The sequence below is a fragment of the Centrocercus urophasianus genome, unplaced genomic scaffold, assembly GCF_019232065.1.
Source record: "Centrocercus urophasianus isolate 14NV4802_14NV808 unplaced genomic scaffold, USGS_Curo_1.0 seq_10, whole genome shotgun sequence".
NCBI classification, from domain to species: Eukaryota; Metazoa; Chordata; class Aves; order Galliformes; family Phasianidae; genus Centrocercus; species Centrocercus urophasianus.
Genome location: NW_024884142.1, coordinates 21,401,190 through 21,418,641, shown reverse-complemented (window position 1 = coordinate 21,418,641; position 17,452 = coordinate 21,401,190). Strand labels below are relative to the sequence as shown.

At 38.7% G+C, this 17,452-nt stretch overlaps 1 protein-coding gene across 1 annotated transcript in view; it reads right to left on the bottom strand.

Annotated features, from left to right (window-relative positions):
- ADGRB3 (adhesion G protein-coupled receptor B3) overlaps positions 1–17,452 on the bottom strand; it is a 448,004-nt gene that overhangs the window by 96,254 nt on the left and 334,298 nt on the right. The gene's annotated exons all lie outside the window — the stretch shown is intronic.

Here is a 17,452-nt window from a genome sequence, read left to right as displayed (position 1 = left end):
TGTTTTCTCTATGTGTATTTATTTTTCCTTGTGTGCGTGGATAGTTTAAAGGCAGATGGTTCTCAAACGCCTGTCTGGGTTATGCCAGTTGGACTGGGAGATGCCGGATCTTCTGTTCTGATGCTTATTTTTGCTGAGGATTTTTTTTTTTTTTAGTTGTTTTTAGTGATCAGCCTTGGAAATTTCACCCTGGAAACGGCAGCATCAGATGCCTCCAACTCTTGCCTTAGCTCCAGCAGAGGGGTGGATTTCAGTACAGCAGCACACAACATCACCAAAGAGACACACGAGTTCGCCCTCCAGACATCACTCAGTCAACTCGCCTTTCCTAAGCTCCCTCCCCCTTCGTGATTTCTTTTTCTTGGGGTGGCAGCAACACACTAACCCCAAGTCAAAGAGATCATTTGCTGGCACTTTTCACGGACCTGCCCTGAAGAAAGCAAGATGATTAACACGGTCCCCGAATTCAATTAGCCATTCAATATGCTAATGTGAGGTCTGAAGCCCACCCCAGCAGAACAATAAAAATGGTATCAACCCACGTTTTCTTTGTGCGGACAAGGAGAGAGGGAGAGGCAAAAAAATCATTCCTGCTTTTTTTCCTGAACTGCAATGGAAAGGGGAGGGAAATCATTACTACTGGAAAAAAGAGGTTGGTTTCAACTAAATCAAACCTATTATCTTTACATATGTTATGTTTAGAGAACACCAATTGGGTTTCTTTCTTCTTGTTTCCCCGTCTTCGTGTCCAGGGAGCAACTGCAGGACTCTGCTGCCAGCAGCAGCGTGTGCGCTGTCAATTCCTGTCAATATCACCTCAGGTCACTAAATGACTTGAAACCACAAAAATAATGGTGGAAGAAACAAAATTGGGAAACAATAATTTTCTGGATTCACTCTTGTTTCACCTCTTGTGCCTCAATAACCCACCCTTATGAGTGGCTCTAAATACCAAGAGTCCTCATGCAAAAGCAATCTGTTATCCAAAGTCCACTCTCAGAATGCAGTTTGCGCCAGTCCACTTCAACATTGTACATCACTAGCTTTTGAGCACACAATAGATGTAACCCTTACCTGCTATTGTCTTCAGAACAGTATCCTCTAATATATAAAACAAACAGTAACTGGATGAAACAAGTGAGAGAAAATCACAAATTCTTCAAGCCACTGTCTATTAGCTTTCCTCCACAATAGCGCCTTTTGGAGAGCCACATGATAAATCAATATCCACTTTGAAATATGTAGTTGCACATTCTATATTCTGAAGCACTATCTTCTGGATAAACTAACTAATTTATTTTATTAACTTTCTCTTATCTTGTGATATAGTCAAGGCTAAATGAGATGCATTTATCTGTACTGATTAAATATTAAAGAACGATAGCTTAAGAGAAATTGGCATGTTTTTAAAACAAAAGGATGGTATTATTCATTCTGAGAACAAGATTTCACATACTGAATTCACCCTATGCTGGAAAACACAATGCATCCAGTTAGCACTAAATCCTTGCAGGTGGTGTCCAATGCAGAGACTTAGACAAGACCTAATTATAAAAGGTAGACAACCACAGAGATCAGTTTAATTTAAAACAAAACATCTGTTACAATTATAATTGTATTTAAATTAGTATTAATCATGGGCAGTCCACCACGTTTAGAGGGACTCATTTGGTTATTCAAGCTGTTCATGCAAACGTAAAATTCCATTCACACATTAGCTGACCAGTTTTCTGTACTACTATATTATCAGAAATTACAAATACACCTTGTATTTTGCAAAATTACTTGAACATTATTGAAAATTGGAATGGATTTTTCAAAAACACTGGAATGAAGAAAGTGGTCTAATTAAACTTAACAATAAGATATTCAGTGACACGATAGGAGCAGAGGCAGGCTAATATTGACATTTCCTGCATTACAATCTTCATCTTCTTCTGTTTTTCTTTTTTTTCCTTTTTTTCTTTTTTTTTCTTCGCAGCAACATTATAATTCAAAAGGTAACAAATGAAAATTCAGTGATTAAATGATATAGCTCTATTTGTAACTAATGCAGTTGAAAAAAAAATCTAATTTATATATGTAGCCAGTTGAAAGGATGGCTGACAGAAACTGAGCATATTGTTACGAAGTCCATGAAGGAGATGGAATAATGAGTATGATCCAGTGGAAAAGTGTAACTGTAATTTGTTTCATGATGCTCATGCCTGCAGAACTGTAAGTGTGTGATTATTTACTCAGAGATGTTGAACATTTTGACCTGCTGATATAAAATCAGTACATTTTTTTAGGTATAAAGTAAATAAGGAGTGGAATTCAGGTGAAATTTGAATGAAAATGGATTTTAAAAAGTTATACTATATTCATAAATCTCAATGCTACACTTTTTAGTCAAGTATTTCATCCATGATCATCTGTGCCTCTTGTAAAACAGACTTCCTGGTCTTGTCAGAATCGAATCCATATTTAGAAAATTCATTCCTTTTTGGCGTGACTTTCTTTGAATATATGTCTAGTGTTTGGGGTTATATGAATATGCAAACGGGCACCTATTATTCCTGTGGATCTTTCTTGTTATACAGAAAGCTATAAAGAAGTGACAGGTACTATTAACACATGTTCTATTTATATAAAGGAAAATTATCAAATTGAAAATAGGTAGCAAATATAGATGTAGATTCATGGCCATTATTGGCAATTTTGTACTTTTCCACAGAGTTGCAGATGATTTAATCAATCTGGCAGAATTCCCATGATATAAGCAGAGGAATTCCCAAGAAGCATATTCACCATTGCAGATCCTATGTCATTCTGCAGTTTAGGCAGATGTAATAGTGGAGAAAAAAAGGGAAACGAAAAAAACATCTAAGTATGTAAACCAGCCTCACACGTCCATGGCTAACATGGCATAATCTCTCCCCCCCCCCAAAAAAAAAAACCCTCAAAAATTTCTAGATAAGAATGTCCTTCTCAGAGAAGTCTTACAGTTAGAGAAATGCCAGTGTCTTTTCAAAACTCTGTCAGAGTTTAATGTAAACTTTGCAGTTCTGATTAACAACTGGGTAGATACTGTGCAATAAAAATAATGGCCAAATGATGTACAGAAAAAACATTCTGATTGAATGTGATACAGTAGAAGTAATGTCATTTTTACTGATTAATACTGCATTATGCAATACTGCATGGCATATATGATTCTCACTACCGTAAACAATGTTATGACTGTCTCAGATATTGAAAGGGAAATGCAGCTTATAGGATATGAGCATTTTTTTAGAATAAAAGACCCAAATACTTCACAGCCATATCTGTCAATCTGACAAAGACTGCTGATCAACCCACATTTAATATGCTAGCAGCCATGCTTCCCTTATTCTGCAGTATTTTTCTTAGTCTCATGTCATGTTTTTTTTCTTATTATTCACATATTTTGTTAAAAATAGTAATGTACATGTCTTACTAATTGCATTGTTCTGTCTACTTTAACATAGTTTTGACTGAAAATCAACTATGGCACCCCTGTTGAAACCATTCAGTAAAGCGCTTAACCAAATAATATACACCATCTATCTCAAGCAGTTTCTTGGGTTTTTGATCATGAAGAAAGAGTACTTACTTTAGTAATTTACTTGATGATTTATATATGTTTAAAGTGGGATATTAAATCTGTCATGCCATTAGATTAGATTACTTGAGAGGTTAAGATTGGAGGCAGCCTGGGCTGTAGTGACTGTGTCTTGGTGGAGTTTGTGATCTTGAAGAATATGGACCTGGCAAAAAGCAGAGCTAGGACCATGTGCTTCAGGACAGCAAACTTCCGGCTGCTCAAGGAACTGCTGAGTGGATCCCCTAGGAAACTGTCCTTAAGGGCATGGGCACAGAACAGAGCTGGCAGCTCTTTAAGGACACCCTTTAGAGCGCAACAGCTCTCCATCCTCCAGCAGAAGTTGAAGAAGAGGCAGACAACCATCGTGGCAGTGCAAGGACCTGCAGCTTAAAATGAGAGAAAAGAGGGAAATGTACAGAAAGTAGAAGCAGGTTTGTGTATCCTGGGAGGAATACAGGGCTGTTGTCCATGTGAATAGAGATAGGATTAAGAAAGCGAAGGCGCGGATGGAGCTGAACTTGGCGAGGGATGTGAAAGATAACAAGAAGTGGTTCTATAGGTACATAGGCTGAAGGAGACAGGCCAAGAAGAGTGTTCCCCCTCTGATTAAAGGTAATGGGGAGCTGGCTTCCTCAGACACAGAAAAACCTGAGCTACTCAATGAGTGCTGTGCCTCAGTCTTCACATGTGGTCAGGCTTCCCGTGTCTTCCAGGACCATGAGCCTCTAGGTGAGGGTGTGGGGAGTGGCTTCTGTCCCACTGTAAAGTGGAACAAGTCCAAATCCTGCTCATGAAATTGAACATGTATAAATCCATGGGGCTGGATTATATCCATCCTAGGGTTCTGAAAGAGACAGCTGATGAGGTTGCCAAGCCACTCTCCATCATATTTGAAAAATCACGACTGTGAAGTCCCTGGTGACTGGAAAAAGGTAAACATTACTCCTATTTTTAAGAAAGTGAGAAAGGAAGACCTGGGGAACTACGGGTGAGCTCCCGGTGAGCCTCACATCTGTGCGTGGAAAGATCATGGAGCAGAAGCTATGTTAAGGCACGTATGAGACAGAGGTGATTTGAGACAGCCAGCATGGCTTCACCATGGGCAGATCTTGCCTGACCAATCTGGTGGCCTTATATGATGGAGTGACAGCTTGAATGATTGGGGAAGGGTGGTGGATGTCATTCTACTTGGACTTCTGCCTTTGACATTGTCCCTCACCACATCCTTCTCTCTAAACTGGAGAGGAATATATTTGAAGGATGGACTCTTATATGGATTAGGAATTGGTTGGCTGGACACAGCCAAAGGATTGCGATCAGTGGTTCTGTGTCAGGGTGGAGGCTAATCACAAGTGGTGTCCCTCAGGGGTCAGTCTTGGGTGCTCTTTAACATATTCGTCAACGACATAGATGATAGCATACAGTGCACCCTCAGGAAGTTTGTGGATGACACCAAGCTGAGCAGTGCAGACAGTACATTGGAAAGAAGGGAAGCCATACAGAAGGACCTGGACAGGCTGAAGAAGTGGGCCCATGAAAACTTAATGAGGTGCTGCACTTGGGTTGGGGTAATCCCAGGTTCTTATACAAACTCAGGGAAGACCTCTTTGAGAGCAGTCCTGCAGAGAAGGATTTGGGGGTCCTGGTGGACGAGAAGCTAGACATGAGCCAGCAGTGTGTGCTTGCAGCCCAGAAGGCCAACTGTTCTGGGCTGCATTAAAAAAGAGTTGGCCAGCAGGGAGATGGATGTGATTGTCCCCCTCTACTCAGCTCTTGTGAGGCCCCATCTGAAGTACTACATCCAGGCCTGGGGTCCCCAGCATAAGAAGGACACAGAGCTCTTGGAGTGGGTGCAGAGGAAGGCCACTAAGATGATCAGAGGGCTGGAGCACCTCTCCTATGAGGAAAGGTTGAGGGAACTGGGCTTATTTAGATTGGAGAAGAGCAGGTTCTGGGAAGACCTCACTGAGGCCATCCATTACTTGAAGGGAGCATATAAACAGAAGGGGGAACAGCTGTTTACAAGGGTGGAGACTGACAGGACAAGGTGGGAATAGTCTTAAACTGAGACAGGGGAAATTTAGGTTAGATATTAGGAGGAAGTTTTTCACACAGAGGGTGGTGACACACTGGTTGCCCAAGGTGGTTGTGGATGCCCCATCCCTGGAGGCATTCAAGGCCAGGCTGGATGTAGCTCTGGGCTGCCTGGCCTAGTGGCTGGCTGGCAACCCCGCACATTGCAGGGGGGTTAAAGCTGGATGATCATTATGGTCCTTCTCAACCCAGGCCATTCTATGATTCCATGACTCTATGATTCTACTTAAATAACAGGATAGAAAGCAGACTACATGAACATTAGGAAATTATAACATCAGCTCTCCTGAGGTAACCTTAATTCTCCCAACTTCTTCAGTGTGTGCATTACTGTACATTTTTTTTTCTATTCAAATTGGTGCTGTTTTTCCTTTAGGAAGAGATTTTGATATTCCACTTCTATTACAATTGATGAATAGACAAATATGACAAATAATTATGAGAAGAAAGGAGAAAATGGGGACGATATATTTTTTTTTCACCTGGTAAATGATAGACAATACTCTTATGGCCCTTCTGAAAAGCAGATTATCATTATTGTGCTTGTTCAGATGTGCAAGATGGTATGTTAGTGAAGATAAAGTTCTTTCAAGACCTGTTTACTTCTTTACACCTGGACTTAAAACATCAGGGAAGCTATAGGAGAGTCGAACTGCAGGACTCTTTTCAAATTGTGCATGTCCATATGTCTGAAGCATAACCTAACCCTTAGTATACATAATTTCTGCTGTGGTTTATCTTGTTCCTGCAGTAGTATATGGCAACATCTGGTTTATCTCCACAGTTGTTCCTAATGAATAGACAAACAAACCAACCCAAACACACTACCAACAACAAAAAAGATGAATGCAAACCCTTTGCATAATAATGTAACACATAAAAACTTTAGTTTACCAAACTGTTGTTTAGCCTGAAGTTGTTACTATAATTAACAATTTATTTTTTTTTTTACCCTATACAAGTTAGAAAAAAATAATGCATGAAATAATGGAAATGAAAAATAATAGAATGTACTAAAATAACTGTTTTATGACTACATGTCTAAAATATGAAAAGTGTCCCCAGAATTCTCTCTGAATTTGCAAGATATCAAAAGAAAAAACTAGGTGACGGATATTTTGCCGTTGAATTTCCAACCAAAACACTATAGGGAGTTCAATTACCAAAAGAACAAGGGCACCTTTCCAAGTAAGGTATTGAATTATTTATTTTTCCACAACAACATCTTTGCAATTGTAGGTGTGCTTTTTTTCTTTTTTTCTTTTCTCTTTTTTTTCAAAGAAAGTGGAAATTCTTGAAAATTTTATTTTCACTTTTATTTTCATATATAAAAAAACAAATGCTATCTGATAGTTATTATTATTGTTGTTGTTGTTGTTGTTGTTATTGTTATTATTGTTGTTATTGTAAAATGAATGCGCATCTGGGCTGGAAATCAAGTTTTAGTCCAGTGTGATTAAAATTAGATGAGATACTAAGCCATAAAAAATACGTTTTACACGATAGCAGTTGTAGTTATTACATGGATTGTTACATTAACTTTCTAATAATCTCCAACACATAATAAGATCTAAGGGAAGAAAACAAAAATTCCTTTGGTTGTCAGTTTGACTACTAAACCAATGATTCATCCAAAGGAAAGATATGTAAGTGAGTATTAATGCTTGGATCAATATTTTATTTTTCTTTCTACACTTTCCGTCCATGCAGTTTAGGGCATAATCTAGAGAAAAGTGCACATAAGCTGTACTGCCATCAATACTCTCCTTGACATTAGCATACTACAAGTGTTTCAAAGTGTAAAAGGAAAGGAAATTCTAAAGGAATATTGTGATGAAAATAGTATGAAATAAATACTAGGAGTTTCCTGCCTCCTACTGCATAGTTCTCTATAATGGTATTCTGAACTACCACTATAATGCAGACTTACAGCAGTTATGCACATTTTTATAAGATACTGGACAAAGCCATTCTACACTGTTTTTGTGTTTTTTGTAGTTGTCATTGTTTTTGCTTGTTTGTTTGTTTCTAGGAATATCATCAATGCTAATTTGAGCTAAAGCATTCTCCCTCTTTTCCCCAGATTGTATAGAAAATCTGATGAGATGAATGATAGTACACCCAAAAAAACAAGGGAAATGAATTTCTATCCATAGCTTCATCTCTAACTCTGTAGATGCCCTCTCAGATAAAGCACAGAAGTAAATACTGGGCATTCCTACTGTGTACACGCTACCAAAGCATGTCCTTATCTGCTAAGGATTTATGAGAAGTATGACTTCTTTGCCAATGGACTCACAGGGTGAATGGAATAGATGAGAAAATTTCCTTCCACAATATTGTATATTGTATAAACTACAGGAAGCAACAGAGGGATGTGTCCTATTTTCATAAAAGCTATAAGAATTGAAGCATACTTATCAACTCTACTACAAATTTCATAGTAAATTGCTGTCTCCTTTCCTTTTTGTTGATGTTTCATTTACTCAGTGTCAATTGTTAGTTTAATTTTGTCTTTCATTTGAATACAATTTTGCTAAGTTCATTTATTATTGCAGGGAGATATAGTGGATGACCAAGACAAGAAGAATCATGTTACATTATGAAAGCATGTACTGCTTAACTCGGTGCATATTTAGAGATAAGTCTCTTCATTTAAGTTGTAGTATGACAGATTTTGTCACTTGGGGCAAAAAAATCCTGTAGACACTTGTTATGTTAAAATACATATTCTCAAAGTTTTCAGTATTGAGTGTAAAAACATTCTGGATATGAAGAAAATCTGACAATTTTGACCATATTAATTTATAAGATAATATTATCAGGTATTTAGTAGCAAATATATATACATATATATTGTTCAACAAATGATTTATTAGCTTTCATTTTCCCCCAAATCAGTAGAGTCATTCATATTCATACGTTCAGATTATAAAAATATTAGTGTATATTTGTGGTGATGTAAGGAAACATTGCTATCTGGTAATTTTTCAATGATGAACCTGCAAGATCTTTCACACTACTATTATTCACAGGTACTCCAAGCAAAAAGGTACGTTGTGATCTGCATATTGCCAAGGGCTTGAAAAAATTAGGGGCTCAGAAGTTTCTCCTGAAAATTAAGAATGTCAAATCCTAGATCAGGGTAGTAGCTACCTTTAATGTTTCTTAAAAATGAAAAGGTTAGTAATAAAGTACAGATGTATAATTATTTCAAGATTCAAGGTCAGGTATGACCAACAGGGAGAGAAATAAATTTGAATACTAATGGCAGGGAAGTAGCATAGGCTCATCTTCCATCACTGTTACTATTACAATATCCTATGTTATTCTAGATTGGATGACATGACAAAACTTAAAGCAGAACTTGTTTGCTCTGCACTGAAAGCAGTGACTTTCATCTATGGTCACTGAAATTGTAAAGGAACATCTGTATCAGCTCATTGTTCATAAGTCATTGGGGCCAGATGGTACCTGCACAGAGTGCTGTAGGAATTAACGGATGTTATAGTTCCATATCTCTCAGCAATTTAGCAAAGGCTGTGGGAGTCTGGGGAGATCTCTGCTGACTGAAACTAACCAATATTAAAATGCATTTTAGAAATGGTGTTTCCAATATGCATTTGAGTTTGAGCCACTATACTGATCATATCTATACAGTGGCCTTTCGGTACCTGAAGGGGTCCTGCAGGAAAGCTGAGGAGGGACTTTTTACAAAGGCACATAGCAACAGGATGAGGGGAAATGGCTTTAAATGGGAAAAGGGTAGATTTAGACTAGATTTTACAAAGAAATTCTGTACTGTGGGGGTGGTGAGACACTGAAACAAGTTGTCCAGAGAGGCTGTGGATGCCCCCCCACCCTGAAAGCATTCAGGGCCAGGTTGGATGGGGTTTTGAGCAACCTGGTCTAATGGCAAGTGTCCCTGACTATAGCAGAGGGTTGGAACCCAAACCCTCCTTGATTCTATGGATATTATACCTACCTATAAAAAAGGCATGAGAGAAGATCCAGGAAACTACAGACCTATCTGTAACTTTTCCAGTCCCTGGAAAAGTTATGGAGAAAATTATCCTTGGGGATTATTGAAAGGCACTTAAAAAAACATAGCTATTATCAGGCATACTCATTGTGGTTTCATCACAGGAAAGTCTTGTCTTAGTAATTTAATCTCCTTCTACAATAAAATCACCTGCTTAGTGGATGAAGGGAAGGCAGAGGAAGTAATCATTCTGGATTTCAGTAAGGCCTTTGATATTGTTTCTTACAGCATCTTTCTGGACAAATTGTTCGACAGTGAGATAAACAATTACACACTGTACTGGGTGATGAACTAGCTCAATGCTAGAACTCAAAGGTTTATAGCAAATGTAGCTACATCTGGCTGGTGGAAGGTCAGTAGCATAGTTCCCAAGGACTTAGTTTTAAGTCCTTTTCAACATTTTTATCAATGATTTGGATGCAGAAATTGAAGATATCATAGAATCATAGAATCCTTGGAGTTGGAAGGGACCCTGAAAGGCCATGAGGTTCAATTCCCTGCAATGAACAGGAACACCACAGATAGATCAGGTTGCCCAGGGCCTGATCCAGCCTTGCCTTGAAAGTCTCCAGGGACAAGGCATCCACTACCTCTCTGGGCAATCTGTTCCAGTGCCTCACCACCCTCACTGTAGAATACTTCTTCCTTATATCTAACTTATATCTACCCTCTTTGAGCTTGAAACCATTTCCCTTTGTTCTATCATCACAGACCCTGCTAAAGAGTTTGTCTCCTTCTTTCCTGTAGCTCCCCTTTAGATACTGTAAGGCCGCTATCAGATCAACTCAGAGACTTCATCAGGCTGAACAGCCCCAGCTCTCTCAGTCTGACCTCGTAGGAGAGGTGTTCCATCCCTGGGATAATTTTGGTGGTCCTTTTCTGGACATTCTCCAACAGGTCCATGTCTCTGCTGTGCTGAGGGCTCCACATCTGGATGCAGTACTTGAGTAGGGTCTCATGGCACAGAGCAGAGGGGCAAAATCCCCTCCCTTGCCCTGCTGACCAAATGCTGAGTGCTGAATCTGGGACGAATTATACCTCACCATCTGGTGTCTGTCTATGATGGAGTGACAGAATTGGTGGACAAAGGAAGGGCAACTGATATCATCTAATAAGGCCTTTGCCATGGTCCCTCACCACATCCTTATATCTATATCAAAAGAGGGGTAGCCCACAGTGAGAGGGAGATGATCTACTCGGCCCCTGTAAAGCCCCATTTGGAGTATGGGATCCAGGCCTGGGGTCTCCTGCACAAGAAATGCAGAGCTGTTGGAGTGGGTCCACAGGAAGAACAAAAAGATGACCAGAGGACTGGAACACTGCTCCTATGAAGCTCCTATGAGAGAGTTGAACTTGATTAGCTTTGTGAGGAGAAGGCTTCAGGGGACTTTACTGTGGCCTCCCAGTACTTGAAAGGAGTTTATGAACAGGAGGGAGGCTAACATTTTACATGGGTAGACAGTGATAGGACAAAGGGAATGGATTTAAACTGGAAGAGGGAAGATGTTAGGTGAAAGTTTTTTATTCAGATAGTGGTGAGGCACTGGAACAGTTAGCTCAGATAAACTGTGGGTTTCCTATCCCTGGAAGGATTAAAGGCAAGGCTGGATGGGGTCATGGGCAGGCTGATACAGTGTGTTCCAATCCTGCCCTTGACAGAGGGGATGAAACTAGGTGATCTCTACAGTCACTTCCAACCCAAGCAACTTGATTCAATTCTGTCCTGTCCTATCCTCTCCTCTTGTCTGCTCTCCTCTGGCAATGTTTTGAATTAGGCTCCAAAGATGCCAACCATAATATAGGAATAAAATTAAGCCACATAAAGAGAATATCAGGAGAGACACGTTAAGTAGTCAGACACTGGAATTATGTTCATATTGATGATGCAGACAAGAGCTTTTGGAGCTAGGTATGTACATGCTACTTTTCAAAAGCTTAAAGACAGTTTCATTTCAAAATGCCCAGTGGAGTCTCTGTTTTACATTGCAATTCAGTGGTTTCAGTTTCCTTCTCTACCAGAGGATTTTGAATTGATATTTTGCAGCACTAACCACCAGACTACCATGTATTCTGGTCTGGGAGTACCCTGACTCCTGTTGAGGCAGGTGCTCAATGAACAGAACTATGCACAGGGCTCAGAGGTCAACCAAAGCATGGACTTTGTGGCTGTACTTCAGGAAAACAGAGTTTGGAATCTACATTCGAGCTCCTGCTCCACTTCATCTTAATTATTCAGGAGTCTGAACATTAAAACAACAGCATTACAAGCTCCCTGACGATCCTCAGGTTTATACATTACTTTGTATTTTAAATGCACTTCAAAAAAATACTGAATTTAAGCCAAGAAAATAGTTTAAAATGTTATAGAATACACAAGGAATAAAAAATAAAATGGACAATTCACTCTATTGACATCAGGATGTCAGCAGCATGTTTGCTTCTTAATCCAGATGGTACTCTGCAACATTTTCTAAACATTCAGTTTATAGAGTTCTGTTTTCCATGTATGTTGGGACCCAGGTTACGTCCTTTGCCTTGTGTATGACACTTGGCTTTTACAAACAATCTTGTTTTGTAAGTCCTCCCCAGGAGTTTCAACAGATCTGATATATTTTTCCTCAAATTCATTATTTTTTATTTGGGAGATAATCTCACCATTCCTCTTAATTAAAATAAGTACTTCTTTTTTTTTTATTATTCCTTGGAGAAGTCTCTTTGTTAGATCAGATGTTATCTTGTGTACCTGACTGGCCAACTAACAACTCTTGTTTCAATAAGAGTAATGCTAATCTCCTTATTCTGTCCCTGGTGAGTCAGTGTGCACCCTGAATGAACCTCCATCACATCTTTTATTGGTTATCAGTCTGAACATTAAAAATACACTTAATACAAATATCTCAATAGGAGCAATGCATATAGGTTGTTGTTGTCTCTTAACTGGTATCAAACACATACTAATTAACCAATTTTAAGCGACAAAGAATTTATAGTGATGATGCTCAATATCTTCAGTAGGATAGCCTTTCTTCATTGAAAACCTTAACTTTGGCCCTGTAAAATTGTAGTCTTCCCTTCATACAGTCAGTATTTAGCTTTAATGTAAAGAGTAGGAATAATGATGAACAAAGGTAGTATGAGAAGCTTCATTATTTCAAAATGCCCCACAGCTTGGAGATTAGGTCATTCCTTCTGAAAGGTTCCCAATCTTGCAAGCAGAAATGCAACATCAGTTAAGTCTCTTCTAACTTGTGTGAATAATTGAACAAAAGAACTACGGTGTAGGTTTTTGTTTGTTTGTTTATTTACTTCATTGGGTTTCTGTTTGATGTAACACCCAAGTTACTGCTAAGTCAAGGCCACTGTGAAGAATGGCAGAGAGATGAATTGTTTATGTAACCTACTGAAAGGTAATGCTAGTGCTCTTCAGAGCACACTTGAATGAAGACTTGGTGAACAAAAACTTTAAGAGTCATAAAATCCTGTGGGCTTAGAATTTTGCATATTTATGTGGTGAATGGAAAGGAGGTCTGATAAAGCCCATTAAAGATTGAGGTACCTGCAGTGGAAGGTAAATATCTCATGTAACACCTGAGGCTTTATTAAAATGGTAATGCAACAAATTGTTGCAAGAAGTTCGAGTGTGGTGACTTTGTACATGAGTGACAGTAAATGTAACATAAAATATCTAAACACATATCTTTCCTACAGTGTTTTTTAAAAATATGATTAAAAGCATTGTTAAAGTTGACACATGTAGGTTTGCATTACATCTCTGTAAATCACAGGGTTAATTCCTATGACAATACAAAGAGTCATGCATCTTTTTTTTAAACTATATCTATCTATCTATTTATTTATTTATTTATTAAGATGCGGGACAACTACTGTGATTACAGAGTAAAGTAAGTTCAAGTACCAAATTAGAAAATTGAGGTTTTGTTTTTAAAAGAAAGAGAAGATTTTACAATAATCTCCTTAGTGTATCTTGAATTTTGTGAACTGGACTTAGCGCAGTTACTGTCGCCTGTCAATAAATCTTATTACCTTAGGACGTAATAATGTGGCTTCCAGATTCAAAACATTTTGAGTGCAGGTACTTTGCAATGCCTTTGCGTGAGCTATTGCTCATCTAAATCTTCCTGAGTAGATGTGTTCAATGAAAAACTGTCCGCTACTGAAAAATTACAGCAAAACTTCTGCACTCGCAGAAAACAGATACATACAGTGGCTTGCTTCTAGAATTTCCTACACCAATTGGTGTCATTTCTATACTAAGAGAATAAAATGTGATTAGTAAACAGAAAATAGTGTCAACTAACACACTTTTTAGCAGTGCTTCACATCTATTTACTGGTATTTTTACCTAAAATAAAGTCAGCAGATACTGGTAATCACTGAAGATAACATTTAAACTGTGGTTTGTTGTGTTTTTTTTTTTTGTGTGTGTGTGCGTATGTTTTTGTTTGTTTGCTTTTGTTTTTGATGATTGTTATTGTTGCTTTTCATAGGATTTACTAGCAGAGAAGCGAGAAGGAAGTGTGCATCACGCAGCAACACAGCACATGACATCAGATGCTTAAGTTCCCCATAGCACTCAGAAGTGCTGAAAAAAGAATGAGGGTCTGCACCATGCCATGTATAAACACTGAAAATTATTTATCAGGGATTATGCTAAATAGTATAATGCTATGTGTTGCACAGTAGGCCACTGTGGTGTGTAGTATATCTGGTACACCTACACTGAAAAAGACAAATACATTTGTAACAAACATACCGAGCCCTGGAGGACACCACTTGTGACCGGCAGCCACCTGGATTTAACTCCATTGACCACAACTCTTTGGGCCTGGCCATTCAGCCAGTGTTTCACCTGGTGGAGCGTACACCCATCCAAACATGGGCAGCCAGCTTCTCCATGAGGATGTTGTACAGGACACTGTCAAAGGCTTTACTGAAGCTCACGTAAATCACATCGACAGCCTTACCTTCACCCACTAAGCGGGTCACCTTGTCATAGAATGAAATCAGGTTTGTCAAACAGAATCTACCTTTGGAAACCCATGCTGACTGGGCCTGATCCCCTGGTTGACCTTTAACTGGTGGCTCACAAGATTATCTGTTCCATAACCTTCCCTAGCACTGACACTTTATGCTCTGCAAAAGCAGGGGGTGTTATAATGTCTTTTTCTTCTACGTGCTGCTGAATATGATGCACTCCTTAGCCTTTGGGTATGATAGAAAAGGATGGGAGAGGTGTCCCAAAATTAATAATGTTAATATAATAATATTCAGCTATCATTACATATCACCTTGCAGCTTAAAGCCTTAAAACAGAGATGGACTGCACCATCCTGAATCTTGATATGAGTTGGAAGAAAGGTAAGATGTCCCTAGGATTCAAAGCCAAAATGAATGCCAGAAGGTAAATTTTTTCTAGGCCCAAAAGAAAATGCTATATTTATTTTATTCTGTCTCTGAAAAGAGGGCTCATATCATATTTTGTTGCTTATAAGTTTGTATCACATACACTACTGAAAATATATGTATCTAAAAACATACATGGGAATATAAAATCATAGAATATCCCAAATTGGAAGGGACTCATAAGGATCACCGAGTCCAACTCCTGGCTCCACAAAGCACCGCCCAAAATCAAACTCTATGAGAATGTTGTCCAAAGACTCCCAGAATTCCCATGGGAGCCATGACCACAGCCCGGGGGAGATTGTTCCATGCCCTTTGCTTTCCGGTGAAGAACCTTTTTCCCATATCCAGTGTGAACCAGCTTCATGCCGTTAACTTAATTCAGCTAATATTGCAGTTTCAGCACAATGACATGAAAGGCATACAGCAAATGTTCCGTCTGTGTGTCTGCAATTCGTTGTACAAATGGGGCATGCGTAAGCTGAAAATTCCAAATTTGAAATGCCATTCTTTTCACTCAGACACACTGCTACAAGCAGAAACTGTAATAGCATCTTTTTACATATTGAAGTAATTTACATTCTGTTATGTTCTCACACTACACAATGTTTTAGAAGTGTAATAAATAAAGAATACGATTAATTTAGATTACATTACTCAATCTGAGTTATATACAAACTCCTTAGTACCTGAAGCTTATTAGCTAGAATGTATCTCCTAGTGAAGACACAATGATGGAGAAGAGGAGGCTCAGGGGAGACCTCATTGCACTCTGCAACTTCCTGAAGGGAGGTTGTGGTGAAGAGGGGTTTGGCCTCTTCTCCCAGGCAGCAAACATAACCCAGGGAAATGGCCGCAAGTTGTACCAGAGGAGGTTTAGGTTAGATATGAGGAAAAACTTTTTCTCTCAGAGGGTGATCAGGCACTGGAATGGCTGCCCAGAGAGGTGGTGGAGTTGCCATCCCTGGCAGTGTTCAAGAGGCATCTGGATGAGGAGCTGTGAGATATGGCTTAGTGCTTGTGGTAATGAGAAGGTGGTTGGACTAGATGATCTTATAGGTCATTTCCAACCTTGCGATTCTATGACTCTATGGGTACGATTGCAAGTGCGTATAGACGTTCCAGGGAATGTCAAGAATCAACTTCGTGTCAGGGCATGATGTATATTGATTGGACCTGTCAGCTTCAATGAAATACCTTCAGTGTAACTCTCATAAGAACCTGGCACTATATTTTGATCTCTCAGACAGCTAAATGATATGTAAAATTACATGTAAGCAAACATCTTTTTATTGACTATGCATCAGAGAAAACGTGTATTTTAATTCATATCATGTCATGCTTCTGATGTGTTCTTCAGTTATCTTAATTTGTGGCAGGGATTTAGAAATAGCAAAACAAAAAATATGATTTTGCCACTCTAAAAAAGTTCATAGTATATCCACATTTTGAATGCAGTAAGCAGTTCTGATCTCTTCCTTAACTCAAACAGATGTAGTAGAAGTAGGAAAAATACAAGGGGAAGGGATGAGGTGACAAAAGGTACATCACAGCCTTCACAAGGTACCTTTCAGTCTTGGTAAGGGGTGGTCAAGGGAAATCTGATAAGGATCTATAAGAGTGTCATGGTGAAAATCAACAAGAAATGATTGCTAGATTTTCCTTGCAACACAAGACCAAAGGGTATTATAAGAAATTATTAGGCTGTACAAAACAAAGAATAGGTCTTTTTTTCACAAGGGGTGTGGTTAAACTGTGAAAATGATTGCCTTAGGAGCTTATAAATAACTGAAGATTATGTGAACTAAAAGAGTGATTAGATAAATTAAGAATAAAAAGAAAGTCTTTTAAGACTACAGCACACCAAGGTAAAAATCTTGCTGTACATCACAAAGCTGCTGGAATTCGGAAAGCATGCCGGGGGAATTTACACTAAATAAGTTACTTGCTTTTAAGAAGTCTTCTAGGCATTTGTTAACAGCCACTGTGGCAGACAGGATGCTGGGGTTAGACTAATCTTTCATCTGTTCAGCTCAGCTTGTATCTAAACTATTATTCCTGGTTTAAAGGTTTTGCTTTCAATATAAACACATCTCATCTTGCTGTGGATATTGCATATGCATATTAAATCTACAACATACTGCTGAGACAACAATATCTTCACTGAGCTTCAGTAATGTTGAAGTACTATGACATCCTGAATTTACAAACTGAATTTCTTGGCACCATATAGGTGGATATTGAGCCATTAATTTTTTATTACCTTGCATTAACGGTTTATCAAA